Below are 7,560 nucleotides of genomic sequence, written 5' to 3'. Positions count from 1 at the left end.
ACAAGAAATGGATTCCTGAGGATGACAGGGAGGTAAGTATTTTGTTAGCGAGTTATTGATGGTTTTATTTGCTTCTTTCTTATTTAATCTAGTGACGACTTTCCCCTTTGCCTGTTCTCCGCCAGGATTCACTCTAACAGCTGGTGACCAGGCAATCACACTCACTAGGTAAGTTATCAAATACCAGAGGCCTTCGTTTGCATAGCCATGTTAATCTGGTGTTCACAGCACATCCTTCGGTTCACTTTTAATAAATAAATCCCACTTATTTAATAAAGAAAGAAAGAAAGAAAATAGCAGAGGGGAAGGAAGGTTGCTGTGCTGCTTTACAAAGCAAGCAGTAGCTCAAGCAGCCTCTGAAGGGACGGTTCTGCCCCCTCTACTGAACAGAACAGCATCCTCCTCCGTGAGCACTACTGCTGCTTTCACGAATAGGCCCTCTGAAATAAGGTGCTCAGTGTAAGGGTGAAGAAATCGAGCCCCAAATCAGTTTACTGCTGGGCCAGTTCCTGGCTTTGCATTTCCCACGACAGTCAAAAGGAAAATGCATTCCAGCACTCCAGAGACAACATTTTTGATTTTCAGGCAAACTTTTTTCTCCTGTACCGCCAGACACTGGAGCCTGATGCATGGTTAGACTTTTTCTAACCTTGACACATCACTGCTATTGCAAAAGTTCCAACAAATTCCTTTTGCTCTCTGTTCAAGGAAAGTTTCACCAATCTCCAGGAGAAAACAGCAGCCCCAGTTTAAATCCAGCCTGCGCTTTCTCTGCACGGACAGTATGAAAGAAAAAACAAGAGGTGAAATGTAAGCTAAAGCACCGCTGGCTTCCTAACCGACTAAAAGCATGAAGACCCCATCCTTGAAACAACACCGTAAATGACCCTGTGACAACAAGCACAATCCCACAGAGGTCACCAGATGCAGAAACACATCCTTCTTTCTCCAGCACCTTTTCCCTTGGCCCCCTCCAAATGCTGCCCGTGCGGGCTCCAGCTGCCTCCTACCTCTGAAGCACCTTCTGCTACAGCAGCAATGTTCTTCTGCAGAGTTCGACACCTCTGTCACCCCAACCTTAATCACAGGATAAATAAAGGGCCTGACAAAGTCTACAATGGGTCCATCTTTCTCAGCCTTGTCCTCTTTTTTAAGCTGCGGGGCTCTTTTCTGAACGACATTTTTCTAAGTACAGCTGGGAGATGAGTGTTGGAAATCGGTGCCAGGAGCTGGGGCTGGAAGAGAAGACAGGAGTTTTGAGCTGGAAGGCGCGGGAGCCTGGGAGGGGGCAGAAGAGGGGCTCTGCAGCAGGGCGAGGGGCTCTGCAGTGAGGGGCTGCCAAACAGGGCAAGTCTGTATTAGCGACTATAGTCTCCGTTATCACTCCCCTTCCACCTTCTGGAAGGAGCGGGGCGGCAAGATTCTCCCTGTGGGAAGCAGTCTGGGACAGGACGTGGGGGACACGTGGGGTTTGCAGAAGGGCTCTGAGCAACAGGGGCAAGGCCCTTCCCTCCGTGCTGTGCCCCCACACTTACATCTGGACACCTGTGGCCAGGGCTACACTTGGGGCTGGAGTACGCAGGCAGGAGCCCTGCTGCCAGCTCACCCCCTGCTTACACACCTACCCCACGCACAGCACTGCTGCCTCCTTCTCCTTACCAAGGAAGCAACAGCCATAAGCTACCTCTCCAGCACGTGCAAGCAGGGCAGTACACTTTGAAACGCGTTTCCTCTAAAAACATCCCAGACAAAACAGATGCCAAGAGCGACAGTGTCGTTCTCTGCCTCCAAAGAAGCGGGGTACTTCTGAGACTGTCCACTGCACACACAGAGAGCGCTTTCCACCAGCCGTACCAACACACCCTCACCAGGTATTGCCTGTTCATTAATTACTTGCACTAGCAGATCTTCCCCACCTTGACTTTCGGAATGTTGGGCCATTATGGGACTTGGATTCCTCCCAGTACGAGGCAACAGCATCTTTTTAAAGAAATAAAAATAGCACTGATACATGGGTACACTACCTCTTATATTACTACAGCTACCACAGAACGCATCATTGGTAGAATTCCACTCAGTCTGGTCGACTTACCCTCTCGATCATTTTTTGAGCCCTTACATCTTACCAGTTTACTGAAAAGGCACTTTTTTTTTTGGACAAAAGCCCAAATAAAATACTTCGCAGTCCATGTAATTCTCGGCCTTCCTATGTTCCTGTATGTCTCCTTCTCTATAGCGGATAAATAAATCATGCATTTGGTTTTCAAGTAATGCAATCAAATGCCAGACAGACATCATCTAACCCAAGGACCCATTAACTGACCCAAGCTTTGCTCCCCACGAGACCAAATGTTTTAACAGGCTCAAGATTTAAGTGCATTTTATCAAAACTCTAACATACATACCTATATATATATCTCATCCCTTCTGCTCTGAACAGGACCAGGGAAAAACTGAAAAAGCTTAATTCCAATAATTTACTCCAGAGTGGTCTTGTAGCTCAACAGGCTGATTCACAGGTCAAAGAAACTCGCAACAAAATAGCACCAGAGCTATTTTCATTCTCCCTTTCCCAAGACAGAGTATTGCAGTTATGTTTGCCAATATTCACCGTTTACACCAATTACCCAAACTTCCTTATTATTTATAACTTCTTGGGGTACAGTTTCATCGCTTTTACACATATGCCCCTCTGCCTCGCACTAGAACCATGGATCCTACTTGAGGTTGCTCACCGAGTACAGTACGATTTCGCCTTGGTACACTTAGAAATATCTTTGTGAATGGTATTTCACAGCATGCTCTTGCATGTCCCCTTCAGTTAGCAAAACATCATGGATATGCTCTACGTATCTGTACTCCTAAAGTTGTCCTCTTTCTGTAAAACTGATTTTAAGTCAAGCTGTTATGCAGCTGTTCCATAATCAAATTGCATACCATAAAAGCTGATGTAGAAAGTATTACCACGTTGCAGAAGGTAAATAGTCATAGATTAAGCTTGTTCTCCTTAGCTTGAAAAACTAGGCAAGTTAGAGATCAGGACTTCTAAAATTAATCAAAACCTTGGCGGATGTATTAACAAAAACAAAGCTCAGTGTTTTAAAGAAAATAAAAGGAGTCTGCTTTAGTTCAAGCTCTGCTAAAATTACCTGATGGATAGGTGCCTAACGTGCATCCTGTGCCAGACACTCTGTATGCACAGAGACCTTTCTTATAAACTTTCTTAATTACCTGCACTGCTTATCAGTATTCATTCCTTCATATACGCATACTCATTTAGAGCAACTTATCTTAGTAGGGCTATTTTCATCACAGCTTGCTTTGAATACCATCTCATTGGCAACATCAGCTGGTCAACGCTTAGGTATACATAGGATTCCCACAGGTACCCACACCTACAGAATCTGGCATTTGTGAGACAATGCCTGTGCAAAGGCTAACGAGGTGGCTAAAACAGTCTCATTTGGTGCATCCAGGATGGGTGCTGCATCCTCTATCCACAGCGCAGACAAACACAGGACTAAGATGCACGTGATACAGTGAATTTACTGGGTGAGAAGGGAGAAAGCAGAAGAGGATTTGCCTTCTGAAACTGGACAGTACTCTTCTCAAGAGCAAGAGCTGCTGCTTTTATTAACTGTTTTCAAAAATCTGCAGCTAAGAGGACTCCTTTGAGCTGAGTACTTAACAGTCCTTCTCCACTTGTACATACTTGACAAATACAAGGGTATTGCCCCTGAGGGTGTGTTTTGGCTTCATGGGGGGTTTGTTTGTTTCTCCAGAAGAAATTGCCAGGAAGTAGTAAATGTCAGCAGCTCTTCAAGTATGCTGGTGTGTTTCTGCATGGTTTGTAGCCCTGCCTCCAAAGGAAAAACACATGCACACAGTTTAGCATTGAAAATACTTCACACTGTACTGATGGCTTTTTTTCTTCTGAATCTCAGTTCGTAATTGTTGGAAGCAAGTTTTCTAGTCATAAAGTTAACTGAGCTATTGGAAAAACCTGCTGTATATTATCTTTACACTGCTATCCACCAGCATGGAACTTACTGTCCTGTAACTACATACCTCAGATTCTAAAATACATATGCATGTGTTCATTTCAAATGATCAGTTATTCATTTCATAGCTGAAAAAACATATCTCAACATGAGAAAACAGGTATACACCTACTCACTTAACTGCAAGTTGTAAGCTTCACTGCAACACACCTTATAGTTTTAGTTTCTTTCCAGAGGTGAAGATGACAACAGAAAGGCTAGAGTCCAAGGCTGTTTTCACCTACCCTGAATGTTATTTCAAGTTATTGCTCTATGATTAATACAAAGATTACACAGTGATATGGCTTGAAAGGCTGACCATCTTTCACGCACTCTGCACAGTGCAAGGTTTTGTGCACGAATCATAGAGAAATGGGAATCAGCACAGGTAGATCAGTGATTTGTCTGTCACACGTACAACAAACTGTTAAGAGGTTAACTGGCAATTTGTTTCATTTTTATCCTTACATCTCCACCACTGGTAAGCCAGTTGGGTGAGACCCTTCATTTCTGTAATTCCAACTGGTTTACACTGTACTCAATATTCCCATCTCTAAACATGGGCCCACTCAAAACAAACAACTGATTTCAGGTTTTAAAAACACTTTTTGAGTTTTAAAACATCTCTAAGTTTTACAGCAGTCCAGTTGTATGTGCAACTCCAAAACATCCCTCGCCTGTAAATCCACCAGTCGGATGCTCATTTACATCATAGGTCTTTCACCAAGCGCAATGTTCCTGAGGTGGGCACAATGCGATATGTGCCTTTTCCATTACCAGGGAAGGTAAAAAGATGCTTTAATATCACTGAAAATTCAGGCTGGATGGAAAAACACACAAGTAGAAAACGCTGATTTCAAAAATGCCAAGGCATATCCTTTCGTTGCCCACATGGAAAAAAAACATAGACCAGGTATGGCTATGGAGATCTCTTCCTCCACCCCACTACTGCCTAAAAGGACAACGGGCAGATTTTTCACGCTGCTTGGGACCCACAAAGATCTATAATTTGCTGTTATGTTTCTGCATGCAGCCCTCTGCATCATGCGGGAGCAAAGACATGCTCCTGCTGCCTTGCAGCCCTGCCACTCCACAACTCCCAGGACACCTCAGAGCTCTGCACATCCACATCGGTTCTCCTTGGGTGGACATTCCCAGAGGAATTATGCTGCTGTGAGCACGCAAAGCCGTGTAATCCAAGCCACCTGAAGGAGACACAAAACAATTGTACATTTTCTCCTTAATAAACAGTCCCTCTGGACACAGAAGTCACAGACTGTCTCTGCTCGGCAGCACGTGGGATAACGGCGCATCAGTCACATCCTACATGTTCTCCGTGTTGTTTCTTTCTTTTGCAGCACTTGCAGGTATCCACTGGGGAATATGGTAATCCCAAAACACTGCTGCCTCCATGCTACACGGTTTCACCATTCATCAACATTAGCTGTGTTCATGCATTATAAAGTACTGGCTTATTTGTACAGGAAGGAAAGACAAATTAGGAAGTTTGTGTACTAACACTTTATCTGCCCTGGCTTTGACACACCACACCCTGCCCTCTTCTAGAACCGCGGTACCAAAAAAAAGCTATGCAAAAATGACACGTACTCTCTGCTTCTAGTCTGCTTTCTTTTCCCCACCATCAAATCCCTTCTCGGAGATATGAGAAGACAAGCAATGTAGAAAGCACCTGGAAGGTTACCTTACTGCTTTTCCAACAAATTATATGGCTGCCCGCCTCTGGGAAACGTTTGGGGAGCTGCATCAACATGCAAGGAACCTCAAAAGGAGGAGGGAATTTTTGACTGCTCTAATTGTCACTCTGTCCTGAAAGTGAGACCTCCAGCACAGCAAAGACCTCTGACACCAAACAAAATCAGCAATGAACAACAACCAAGATGGTTTCCCACACAAACCTCAGTCCTGCCCTTGGCAAACTGCAGGCAATTTGCTTAGAGAAGAAATTTTCTTAAGCTGTCAACTGGGCAACAAAATTGCCATCAAGGAAAAAACAAATGCAACAGTATCTCCATGCAGATGCCAAAAAGAGAGCACTAGGTTCTTCTTCCAGGAGAAGAACCAAGAGAGACGCTATAGACTAGGTTCATTCAGTAAAACCCGCTAACAGCATCTGACTTCTCCTTTATCACTCTGATACGCACCTACTTACTCCTAACTTACAGTGGACAGAGTAAATATGGTTTAAGAATTACTTGTTCTCAAATTTCACTTATATTCTTAAAAGTACAGGACTTCGGGCATAAATCTGCCACACAGGACACGCCTGTTTCCCATCTATATTCAATCTAAAAGCAGCCTTTCTTGAAATGATCATAAATTACACATTGACACTTGGCAGCCTTTGTTAAAAACAGAAACCTACCACAGCCTCATCACAGCTCTCTGTTGCCATCTCCTCACTTCTGTAGCTAAACACACCCAGTGTGGCAAAGCAGCTGCATCATTTACTGTTCATTAAGAGGTAGACATGATGCAGCAGGTGCATGTCAGGTTTTGTCCATTACTTCACAATTACTTGTTCTGAATATTTAACCCACATTTTGGGAGGTGGAATGAGAACCATTTATCTAAATCAGAATGATTCACCTGCGGAATATTTTCCCCTCCTGCACCTCTTTTATACCCCCCTTCCCCCCAACCTCATAAACTATTACATTCTCCTGGATCACCTTATTAGTACTCAGCTATTAATAGCAGACTCCACAAACTCCTCACTCCTCAATTAATGTTGCTCAGCCAAACAGCCCATGCTTGAAAGGGCTCAGGATGACTACAGAAACCTCTCTGTTGCAGGAACTAACAACCTTGAAAGATACCTTAACGAGGCCAAGAAGATCTCCTCAAGTTTATTAAAAAAAAATAAAATGTGCTAACTCATCCAAATGCTTGCATGAATTTGGACCAGTTTCTGTCAAACTTCCCCTTGTTCTTGGTTGCCTAGGACTCACTCTTAGATTTTAACCCAGCCACCTTTGCACACAGGATTTGTCCAGAATTGTAAGTTTCCATTAAAATGCAGAAAACCCTTGAAAGCTAACGTTATTTCCATTTTCTATACAGACTGGTACGCTTGTAGAAAAAGCTCCACTGTCCAGAAGGCTGTTGACCACAGCCTTCGTTTGCAGCTTGAACTACAGCCAATCCAGATCACTGAAGGTGAGGACAAACACTCTGAATTTGACTCACAACATCATAAAAAGTCAGGGTAGCAAGTCAAGCACATGCCAAATAATTTACTTTTTACATATATGACTTCATTCTCCACAAGGTTGAAGCAGCTCAGCAGCAATCTCATACTAGTGGCAAAATACAAGACTAACACATAGCAGTAGGTATCTTGCAAGTGCCACCAAAATGTGAAACACAAATATAGGCAACTTGCTGTATACAACTGATCACAAACTCTGGCATCTGAATAACAGGAAGGTGAGCTGGAAGATCGATGTGTTACACCACCCGCACAATTCTCCCACCAACAGGGCTCCTCTCTTGCCTGAGA

Source organism: Accipiter gentilis, unplaced genomic scaffold, assembly GCF_929443795.1.
Source record: "Accipiter gentilis unplaced genomic scaffold, bAccGen1.1, whole genome shotgun sequence".
Taxonomy (NCBI): Eukaryota; Metazoa; Chordata; class Aves; order Accipitriformes; family Accipitridae; genus Astur; species Astur gentilis.
This window is presented reverse-complemented; position numbering follows the sequence as displayed.